The following is a 12,906-nucleotide window of genomic DNA, read 5'->3' on the forward strand; positions in this document are numbered from 1 at the left end:
AAATTAATTTCAGTGGAATGAGAAAAAAATTAAATTAAAATGAGAAAAAAGATAATTTAAATGAAATGAAATGGAAATACAAATGAAATAAAATAGAAATAGAAATGAAATGAAAAAAAAAATGAAAGGACATGTCAAGCCAGGCTTGGCAAATGGAATTTCAGTGGCTAACACCAGCATCCTACAGGCACTAGGCCTACTACGATGTGACCTAACAGGTCAGGCTTAAAAAACTCAAAAAAAAATGAAATGAGAAATTTTTTAAATTTAAATGAAATTTAAAATTTTGTAATAGAATAATATTTAAATTGAGAAAAAAATTAAATAAAATATAAAATTTTTTAAATGATCCTGATATTGAGACTACTTCTGACTAATATGAAAAAAATATATGAAATGAATTGAAAAAAAATTGAATTGAAAAAAGATTAATGAAACTACTTCTAAGTAATGAAACTCACTTGATAACCATATAACTAAACAAAATTCTTTATAATTAACCTAGATTTAACAAAATAATTTTACTAGGGTTAACAATTGAATTTGAAACTTTGAAAAGTAAGAGGATTAAATTCATATACAAACGACACCAATAATATCTTCGGTATATATAATACCTATGTTGACGAATAAATTAATATGTCATTATAGATACTCCTATACCGACACTAATACGATGTGTTGGTATAGTCTCATCGCATATTGACGAATAAGTAATCTGTTAGTATAGACTTATTAACATTTACGGAATTGGGTCGTCAATAAAAGTAACCATTGGTATATGACAAATCATTTGTAGTTATTCATCTTTAATTATGCTTTCGTTGCAATTTAATTTCTTCATCTTTGGAAATAATAAATAAGGTTTAGTGTTTAAAGGTTGAGTTTGGAGGTTTAGGGGTTTAAGGTTTTAAGATTGTGCTATTTTACTAATCTAACTCAAAAAAAATTCGATATTTATAAAAATTACTCAAGTTCAAAAATAATCACCAAAATGACCTAAAATGAACAGTATATTGAGGTTTTGGGAACCTAATGGCCGGCACTACCTAGTGTTTTGGCCCCATGATTGCCTGATGATTGTGTCATGTTTTAAAAAATTAATTTTTTTTTACTTTAGGAACTCAATGGCCGGCACCAGGGTATTTTTTTTTAAAATTGTATCATATTATATACAAAAATACCAGTATTTAAAAAAAATTGGTTTTGGCCATGTAATGGCCGACACCAAAGATGTAAAATAAAAAAAATTTGTGTAAGCCAGTAGATAGTAGGCACCAGGGACCTTTTTCGTGTCCCAATGCAATTTTTTTTACTTTGGTACACTGACAGCTAGCACCAGTTAAATTTAAAAAAAATTGTGCTTCCCATGTAATGACTTGCATCAGAGATGTAAAAAAAAAAAATTGGGTACTGGGCAGTACATGGCCGGCACTAGATACTTTTTTCATGTCTCAATGTATTTTTTTATTCGGGACACTGATGATCGGAACCAGTTAAAATTTTTAAAAATATATATATATTTTTGGGTACAGACCATGTAATGGTCGGCACCAGAGATGTAAAAAAAAATTTTGAGTGCTAATCATGTAATTGCCGGTACCAAAGATGTAAAAAAAATAATTTTTTGCTAGCCATGTAATAATAGGCACTAGAAATATAAATTTTTTTTTCTTGCTAGCCATGTAATGACCTGAAATATTAAGTCAAATACTAAGAAATAGGCCTGCTGGTATCGGCCAATGACACCCTATTTCTCAGGCTTGCCTAACATGTCATTTCACCCTTCTTTCTTCTTTTCTTTTTTTTTTTTGTTTCTATTTCAATTACTTGGAAGGCCAATTTGGCCTTGGTCAATGATGCAGGCCTGACACAGACACAAGCCCTATCATTTTAACTTTTTTTTTCATTTCCATTTTAATTTTAATTTTCATTTCATTTCATTTTAACTTCATTTCATTTAAATTTATTTATTTATCATTACAATTTTTTTCATTTCAATTTTTATTTTTATTTTCATTTTCATTTAAATTTATAATTTCTTTTCATTTAAACTTTTATTCTATTTAATAATTGTAGCGACGTAAAAATTTTGGTTTCAATCGCTAATTGAGGTGATTTATTGGAAATTTGAAAACCGACTTTCGGTTTTATTAAAAAAGGGAGTCGCCACCGATCTTTTTTCTAGGTGTGATCGGACACCTAATAAATCATCTTTTTTTGAAAAGAAAATTGATTCTTGAACAAAATTGAAGGCCGAGTTTAGGTCTACGTTAAAAGCCAAAGGAAAAATAAGGTTCGGGAGTCGGTTACGCGCAAGGAAGGTATTAGCACCCTCGCGACGCCCAAAATTGATATCTTGTTAAACATGTGTCGTCTTAATTCTCAAAAATACGAATTCAATTTGACATTTTAACCATGATTCGATTGAAAAGGCGAGAATTTTTAAATTTTAATTCGTTAGAAGGGCACTCCGTTTTTAACACGAGCCGATATGATTCACCCAACATAGCGATGAAATCAACGACTTAGTGTTAAACCGATACGTTGCCTCATGTGTTGAAATTAATTAGAAAACAAGAATAAGATTTTCGAAATAATGCAAAGCAAATTGATATGAAATAAAAATAAATAAAAAAAAGCTAGAAATATATTGAAGCAAATACAAGTGTGACAATAATATTAAAACGATAAAGATATATGCGATATTAAACGTAATACTAGAATTAAACATGAAATGGAAACAATGAATGTATATGCATAATAATGATATTAAGAGTATCTACGTAACGTGTATATATATATAAATAGTAATAGTGTTAGAAGTATACTATATATAGTGTTTGAAGTATATACCTAAGATAGTAAAAATATAACTAGTAATGTTAAAATATATATAATATAAATATTAAAAAATGTATGTACATGACATATATGAAAAATATATACATAATAATATTAAAATAAAATAATAAGTGATAATAGTGAAAATAATAGGTATAATAATAAATATAATGATATACGAAAATAAATATAATGATATACGAAAATAATACTATATATAAAATGTGTATACAAGAATAATAAAATACATGTACATAAGATCGCATAAAAATATATAACTATGATACTAAAGTATATACATAATATATATGAAGACATAATATAGCATTAGAAATACACATTAGCAATGTCTATGCGTAATATGGGATTTAAAAATATATATACATAAATAATAATAATAAGTAATGAACAAATATAATGAAAATAGTAAATATAAAAGTAAAAAGTATAAACAAGAACTAGGTATAATAATGATATAATGAAAATAAAATAATAATGTGTTAAAAAATAAATAATAAATATAATAATGTAAAATAGTAAAAAGCATGTCAATACGTATATAATATATATTAATAATAGTAATAATAAGGATGATATAAGTATATGTACATGAATTAGTATAAAAATATATAACTAATAATATTAAAATATATACATGATATACATAATATGGTACTAAGAATATATATATAATATAGTATTTAAAAATATATACATAATATGGTATAAAAATATGTACATGGAAATGTATAAGAAATATATATAACTAGTAATATTAAAAATATATACATAACATATATAAAACATATACAATATATACATACATTAGAAATGATAATAATAAAAAAACTATTTGTACACTACACAAATACATACATATATATATGTATATAAATAATGGTATTAGTAATATACAATAAATAACATTAAAAATATATGATATATATAAATATATATAATATATACATATCTTAGAAATAATAATATGAAAAAGAAAACTATTAGTACCATACATGAATACGTACATGTGGACATATACATAAATATTAAGTGAAAATCAATACTAGTACTAATAATATTAATAATAGATACAATAATAATAATAATAGTAAAATAATTAATTGAAATAGTAAAATAACTAAAAAAGGATTAAAATGAGCTAAAAAATAAAATATTTGGGGCGAAACTGAAATAAAAATAAAAGGAAAGGACTATCTTGAACACGCGCGGAAACATTGGGGGGCCAAAAGGGAAATTCGCCCAAGCCTCTAAAACGCACAGAAAGTACCTAGTGCCGGCCATTACATGGCCAGCAACCAAATTTTTTTTTTAAATTTAAACTAGTGCCGGCCATCAGTGTTACAAAGTAAAAAAAATTACATTGGGACACGAAAAAAGTACCTGAATTTTTTTTATACATCTCTAGTGCCGACCATTAAATGGCCAGAACCAATTTTTTTATTTAAATACTGGTATTTTTGTATACCAGTATGATACAATTTTTAAAAGAAATATCTTGATGTCGGCCATTAGGTTCCCAAAATTAAAAGAAAATCAATATTTTAAAATCTAACACAATCATTAGGTAATCATGGGGCCAAAACACTATGTAGTGCCTGCCATTGGGTTCCCACTACTTAAAAATACTGCTCATTTCAAATTATTTTGGTGATTGTTTTTGAACCTGGGTCATTTTTGTAAATATTAAATTTTTTTAAGTTAGATTAGTAAAATAGCCATAAGATTACGATTAAAGGATTTGAATTTAAGGTTTAAGATTTGAATTAGAGTTTCAATTTATGGTTTAAGGAGTAAGATTCATGAGTAAAGTTTTGGGGTTTTATTTTTCAATATTTTAGATTTATTCTATTCTAGTTTTTAAGGTTCGAGTTTTATAGTTTGTAGTTTAAGGCTTGAAAATTAGGGGTTAAACTGTTAAAGTTCAGGGGTCAAGAAAGAAATGTCATTGGTCAAAAATCAAGGAACAATGTTTAAGATTTAAGGTTCGTAGTAATAGGTTTAAGGTTATGAATTAGAGTTAAGTTTAGTATTTAGGGTTTAAAATTTTGGACTTGAGGTATAGTGTTTAGGGGTTATTTTACTTAAATAATTCTCATACACAAATGACGCAAGTTTAAAAATAATAACCTAAATAACTTGAAATGAACAGTAAACTTGGGTTGGGGGACTTAAATGACCAGTACATTCTCTGATAATTGTGTCAGGTGTTAAACATATATTTTCTGGGGCTAGAAGACTTAAGTGGCTGATACCCTTGTATTTTTTTTGCAAACTATAGCATATTGATATATTCGGAAAAAAAATTGGGTTGGGAGACTCTGATGGCTGCCACCACTTTGTAATATAAAAAAAATATTTTTTTGGGTGCTTGCACATTGATTGCCGACACCCACTTTATCAGATACAATTTTTTTTGAGTCAGGAGAATTAGATGGCTAACAAACCTTTTTTGGGAACTCAAAAAAAAATTTAGGTGCTGGAATACTGATGGTCAACACCCTTATACTCGATTAAAAAAATTAAGTGTTGAGACACTTATGTATCGACTACTCAATATCAGATTTAAAAAAGTAAATTTTTTTGTCCGAGGACAAATCAATTTAAAGGAAGAAGTTTATTTTTCTAAAAATTTCAATTTTAATTAAATAATTAAATTATAAAGCAATTTAATTAAAATTGGCCATTAAGAGGCCATCCGAAGGCCTGATGCCGGCCATCAGTTGGAGGGCTCAGTTCCCTAGCCTCTCAAGACCGAAGCCACATTTTTTTTAATTTAAAGCCTATTCTATTACTTCAAATTACTTTTAATCCTTTTTTTAATTCCTATTCATTACTTTAAATTACTTAAAATCCCACTTTTTTTTTATTTAAATCCTATTCATTCATTAGTTCAAATTACTTTTATTCCTATTTTTCTATCACTTTAAATTAATTTATCCTTAAATTATATCTTTTTTAATTAAAATATTATTTTTTAAAAAATCATTTTATTTCAAACTTTTAATTAAAATTTTTTTTAATCAAAGTTATATTTTATGTTTTGGATTTAAGATTCAAGGCTCAAGTATAAGGTTAAGGATTCAAAGTTTGTGAATTAAGACTTGAGGTTTTACTACTCAAATTCTTAAAAAAGGTCACAAATTGTCTAAAATTTCTAAGTTTTCTGTTTCAAATAGACTAATTTAAGGGCTTAATTCTTTAAACATAGAACTCAATTTGACTAGGAAAAGATCACATATTGGCTATTTTACCCATCTAACCTAAAAAATTTTAATATTTATAAAAATGACCCTGGTTCAAAAATATTTACCAAAATGACCTAAAATGAATAATAGATTTGGGCTTTGAAAACCCAATGGCCGGCACTATTTAGTGTTTTGGCCCCATTATTACTTGATGATTGTTTCAAGCTTTAAAAAATTGATTTTTTGAGTTTAAGAGTCCAATGGCTAGCATCAGTATATTTCTTTTAAAATTGTATCATACTGGTATATAAAAATACCAGTATTTAAAAAAAAATTGGTTCTGGTCATGTAATGGCCGGTACAAAGACATTTAAAAAAAAATTTGTGTTAGCCAGTAGATGGCCGGCACCAAGTACAATTTTCAGTTCCCAAGGCATTTTTTTTTTTACTTTGGGACACTGATGGCCGGCATCAGTGTATTTAAAAAAAATTTGGGTGCTGGTCAGTAGATGGCCTGCACCAAGTACAATTTTCGACTTTCAATGCATTTTTTTTATTTTGGAATACTGATGGCAGGCACCAATGTATTTAAAAAAAAATAAGTGCTGGCCATGTAAAGCACGTTATTCAAATTATACAATTGATTAAATATAATTATTAATATATATTTTTTCTTATTCCTAATTCAAAACATGTTAAATTATAATACAATACACATGCATATTTAATTTAAAGCACATTAAATTATAATACAATATACATACATATTTATTTTAAAACACATTAAATTATAATACAATATACATACATATTTAATTTAAAACACAATAATGAAATAAATTACAATGAGAGGAAAATTATTATGAAAAAAATGAAAATTAAAATGGAAAGAAAGATAATTAAAATGAAATGAGAAAAAAATTAAATTAAAATAAAATAAATAATTTAAATGATATGAGAAAAAAACTTAAATTAAAATAAAATAAATAATTTAAATGGTATGAGGAAAAAATAAATTTAAATGGAAAAAATTAATTTAAGTGGAATAGGAAAAAATTAAATTAAAATTGGAAAAAAGATAATTTAAATGAAATGAGAAAAAAATAAATTAAAATGAAAAAAAAAGATAATTTAAATGAAATGAAATAGAAATACAAATAAAATAAAATAAAAATAGAAATTAAAAAAAATGAAAAGACATGTCAAGCTAGGCTTGACAAATGGAGTTTCTCGCACCAGCAACTTACAAGCACTAGGCCTACTACGATGTGACCGGTCAGGCCTAAAAAACTCAAAAAAATGAAATGAGAAATTTTTTAAATTTAAATGAAATTTAAAATTTTGTAATAGAATAATATTTAAATTGAGAAAAAATTTAAATAAAATATAAAATTTTTTAAATGATCCTGATATTAAGACTACTTCTAACTAATATGAAAAAAAATGAATTGAATTGAAAAAAAAAATCGAATTGAAAAAAGATTAATGAAACTACTTCTAAGTAATGAAACTCACTTGATAACCTTATAACTAAACAAAATTCTTTATAATTAACCTAGATTTAACAAAATAATTTTACTAGGGTTAACAATTGAATTTGAAACTTTGAAAAGTAAGAGGATTAAATTCATATACAAACGACACCAATAATATCTTCGGTATATATAATACCTATGTTGACGAATAAATTAATATGTCATTATAGATACTCATATACCGACACTAATACAATGTGTTGGTATAGTCTCATCACATATTGACGAATAAGTAATCTGTTAGTATAGACTTATTAACATTTACGGAATTGGGTCGTCAATAAAAGTAACCATTGGTATATGAAAAATCATTTGTAGTTATTCATCTTTAATTACGCTTTTATTGCAATTTAATTTCTTCATCTTTGGAAATAATAAATAGGGTTTAGTGTTTAAATGTTGAGTTTGGAGGTTTGGCGGTTTAAGGTTTTAAGATTGGGCTATTTTACCAATCTAACTTAAAAAAATTTCGATATTTATAAAAATTACTCAAGTTCAAAAATAATCACCAAAATGACCTAAAATGAGCAGTAGATTGGGGTTTTGGGAACCTAATGGCCGACACTACCTAGTGTTTTGGCCCCATGATTGCCTGATGATTGTGTCAGGTTTTAAAAAATTAATTTTTTTTACTTTAAGAACCCAATGGTCGGCACCAGGGTATTTTTTTTTTTAAAATTGTATCATACTGGTATACAAAAATACTAATATTTAAAAAAAACTTTGGTTTTGGCCATGTAATGGCCGACACCAGAGATGTAAAATAAAAAAATTTGTGTAGGCCAGTAGATAGCAGGCACCAGGGACCTTTTTCGTGTCCCAATGCAATTTTTTTTACTTTGGTACATTGATGGCTGGCACCAGTTAAATTTAAAAAAAAATTTGTGCTGCCCATGTAATGACCTGCATCAGAGATGTAAAAAAAAATTGGATACTGGCCAGTACATGGCCGGCACTAGATACTTTTTTCGTGTCTCAATGTATTTTTTTTACTTTGGTACACTGATGACTGGCACCAGTTAAAATTTTTAAAAATATATATATTTTTGGGTACAGGCCATGTAATGGTCGACACCAGAGATGTAAAAAAAAATTTAGGTGCTAGTCATGTAATAGTTGATACCAGAGATATAAAAAAAATAATTTTTTGCTAGCCATGTAATAACCGGCACTAGAGATGTAAATTTTTTTTTCTTTTATGCTAGCCATGTAATGTCCTGAAATATTAGGTCAAATACTAGGAAATAGGCCTGCTGGTACTGGCCAATAACACCCTATTTCTCAAGCTTGCCTAACATGTCATTTCACCCTTCCTTTTTTTTTTTAATTTATATTTCAATTACCGGCCATTCGAAGGCCAGTTTGGCCTTGGTCAATGATGCAGGCCTGACACAGGCACAAGCCCTATCATTTTAACTTTTTTTTTCATTTCCATTTTAATTTTCATTTTCATTTTCATTTCATTTCATTTTAACTTCATTTCATTGAAATTTATTTATTTATTGTTTCAATTTTTTTTCATTTCAATTTTTATTTTTATTTTCATTTTCATTTAAACGTATAATTTCTTTTCATTTAAACTTTTATTCTATTTAATAATCATCATTTCATTTCATATTCATTACAAATTACATTTAATTTAATATTCATATTTCATTTAACATTTCATTTCATTAATTTTTTATTTAAATTTATTATTTTTTCCTAATATACAATTTTTTTCATATTAATCACAACTAGTATCATTTCAAGTTATACTTCTTTCCATTTTATTTTAATTTTTTCCTTATTTCATTTAAATTTAATTTTTTTATCATTTCATTTAAATTATCTATCTTCCCATTTTAATTTATTTTTTTCATTTCATTTAAATTATTTTTTTCCATGTAAATTTAATTTTTTTTTCTTATTTCATTTAAATTGTCTTTTTTCCATGTAAATTTAATTATTTATTCCATGTAAATTTACATTTTTTCATATTAATTTTCTCTCATTGTTATTCATTTAATTTTAATGTGTTTTAAATTAAATATGTATGTATACTGTATTATATTTAATCAAATGTATAATTTGAATAAAATATATTATTTATCTAATTTTTCATATTTTTACAATGTTTTTACAACAACATGCGATCAATAATAAATCATTACATGGCCAGCACTAAAAAAATATATATATTTTTTAAAATTTAACTAGTGCCGGCCATCAGTGTTCCAAAAAGAATTTTGCATTGGGACACGAAAAAAGAACCTAGTGCCGTCCATTACATGACTAGCACCCAATTTTTTTTTTAAATTTAAACTAGTGTCGGCCATCAATGTAATAAAGTAAAAAAAATTGCATTGGGACACGAAAAAAGTACCTAAATTTTTTTATACTTGCCGACCATTAAATGGCCAGAACCAATTTTTTTATTTAAATACTAGTATTTTTGTATACCAGTATTGTAGGCACCCAAATTTACTCGGGCCCAAAATCATTAATCAACCCAAACACAAAACAGAATAAAAAAAACAACAAAAAAATCCAATCTACAAATGGCCTAAACAAAAATTTTAAACCCCTAGCCCAAAATTCAGCTAGCCCGATAGGCCCAAAACCCAAGCCAATTTTGAAACCCTAGTCTCCCTTAGCGCCGTACCCTTCCCATGTGCGTCGTCGGCGCATCCAACGCCCGAGGTTTGGTTCCTCTCGGCCCCTGGTACCGCTTGCACCAAAATAGCAGCTCCTGCCTCGTTGACTTTGCCTGCAAAAAGGAAGAAACAGAAACAAGAACAAAAAGGGCAACAAAGAAACAACAGCAGAAAAAGTAGCAGAAACATCAAATTAGAGCAGTGTGAACAGTGGTTAAACAATAGAAAAATAATGACTTGTAAATCGGCTATATAAGACTGAAAAAAAAAAGATTCTGGAGGATTGAGCAATCAAAATAGCAAGAAACTAAGAAAGGTTGATTTTATTTCCATTTTCGTTTTAAGTTCTAATTTCATTTATTCTGTTTTTTTTTTATTTTTTTATATACTAAAATAAATAGAAGAAAAGAGAAAGGGGTCTTACCGAGACCACCCCGTGGCCACAACGTCGGAGTTCTCCTCTCCGTCGCCGTAGTCGAATTTGAAAGAGGAAAGTGAACCCTTCTCTTTTGCGTTTTTAGGCCGAGAAAGAACGGCCTTCGAGGGGGTCTTTAACCGGGGATAGAAGGCCCGACTCGCACCGCCCCAACCACCGCTGTGGTGGCGCCGTGACAACGGTGGCGATGATAGGTTTCCAAAACCCTAGCTGAAAAGAGAAGGGGAGAGGGAGAGAGCAAAAGCTCTCTGTTTTGTTCTTTAAAACTGAAAAAATGGATTTTTTTTAAAAAATTTTGGCTTTAATAGCCATGCAAAACGGTGACGTTTTGCAATCCCCCCACACGCCTCAAAACGGCGTAGTTTAGGGGGAACCCGTGCGACCCGACCCGTTTAGCGGATGATCCGTGCGTTTTAAAGCTAAATGGGCTATTTGCGCTGTGGGTCCTCCCGCTTTGTCATTTGTTTACTATTTGATCCTTTTGCTCTTTCTTTTGGGTTTTTAATTTAACCCCATGACTTTGCTGAGTTTTTCAATCGGATCCTCCGACCCATTGGCACGTTGCGAGCGAACACGTGTCCAGAGGCTGGGTATTTTGCCCATTTAGTCCTCAAACCTTTCGCATTTTTTATTGTTACCCCCTTATTTTATTTTGTTACAGTTTTCACTTCTAATTTTATTTTTTTTGTTCCAATTCAATCCTTTTTTATTTTCCTTTATTTATTCATTTTTTCCATATATTATTTTAAACGGTTTTATGTTTCATTTGTTAAATTTTTATATATATCGTTAAAGTGTTCTATTGTTTATTTTAAATCATTTTATTACGTATTTTAAATTTTACATAATTTAAATTATTATTCATTTTAAAATTTTATATACATTATTTATTTTAAAATACTATATATTATTTATTTTGAAGTCTTTTATACCTTTTATTTTATGTATATACTATTTACTTTAAATCTTATATATATATTATTTAGTTATATTATTTTATATGTTAACTACATTAATTTCTTTTTATTATTTATTATAAACCTTTTATTATTATTTATTTTTTAGATTTCACATATTACTTACATTGAACTATTTTGTATATATATATTTTTATATATTATTTATTTCAAATCTATCTTTCGTATATTATTTCTTTTAAACTTTTATATGTTATTTTAAAATTGTTTTATAAATTATCTATTTTAAGTTGCTCTACATATTATTTTATTATTTTTGTATATTAATGATTTTAAATTGTATTAATCTATTCACTTCGAGTTTTTATATATATTATTTATTTGAGACCTTTTTCATTTATTCGTTTTGAATTGTTCTTATACATTATTTATTTTAAACGGTTATTTACTTGAAATTGGTTTATATTATTTTATTTATTTCATTTTCTTCGATTGTTAATATTGGAATTCAAGTGACATATGTTATGTGATCATTGCCCTTGTGTGTATTATAATTCATTTATTCGTATTTTCATCATTGTCACTCACTTGTATAATATTGTTTTCATATATTATTGTTCCATGCTCATTACTATATTTTATTTCATATCATAGCTTCATGAATCAAGCCTCGTTACATTTATTCAATAAATCATTTTGTTTTAATCCAAACAAGTACGCACGTCGTTTAAATATCGAATTCGCTACCATTCAAAAAACAAAAATTTCAAGATAAGGCAATGTTTCGCGTTTTGGAACATCGAAGAATTGTGCCCTAACTTACGGGGTTTCGGTTCTCTCATTGATTCTAAATAGCCAAATATCCTTTTAAGTTTTAAAATACACAAAATTCCAATTAAAATTAAAGACAAACTTGCACTCGGGAGTTCATGGTATCGTGTCCTAACTTACGGGATGTGATACTCCGATATCTCGAGACAAGGAAATCTTGAGCAATTGTTTTGATCTAATTCAAGTATTTTTTAAAATCGACCTTAATAAAAAGGATAGCATTTTAAATTCATTCCCGATTTTCAACTATTCGACATTAAGACACTAACTAATCAATTTGGTACCAATTTTGGGCGTGACGAGGGTGCTAACCCTTCCTCGCACGTAACCGACTCCCGGACCCATTCTCTCGAGTTTTGTAGACCAAAAACACCTTTTAATAAACTAAAACGTTTTATTAAAGTAAAAGTGATCCGATAACACCTAATAAAGATCAGTGGCGACTCCCGTTTTAATTTTCGCTTTCAAACAAAGTCGATTCCCATCGTTTTCAAAAAAATG

At 27.4% G+C, this 12,906-nt stretch overlaps 1 long non-coding RNA gene across 1 annotated transcript; it reads right to left on the bottom strand.

Annotated features, from left to right (window-relative positions):
* Window positions 1–9,945: 9,945 nt before the first annotated feature.
* Window positions 9,946–11,289, bottom strand: LOC121227891 (uncharacterized). The gene is made up of 2 exons (XR_005925414.1): window positions 10,646–11,289; window positions 9,946–10,334 (listed from the first exon to the last, which is right to left on the bottom strand). It is a non-coding gene; the product is annotated as an uncharacterized lncRNA (long non-coding RNA).
* Window positions 11,290–12,906: the final 1,617 nt, after the last annotated feature.

Source organism: Gossypium hirsutum, chromosome A04 (assembly GCF_007990345.1).
Source record: "Gossypium hirsutum isolate 1008001.06 chromosome A04, Gossypium_hirsutum_v2.1, whole genome shotgun sequence".
NCBI lineage: Eukaryota > Viridiplantae > Streptophyta > Magnoliopsida > Malvales > Malvaceae > Gossypium > Gossypium hirsutum.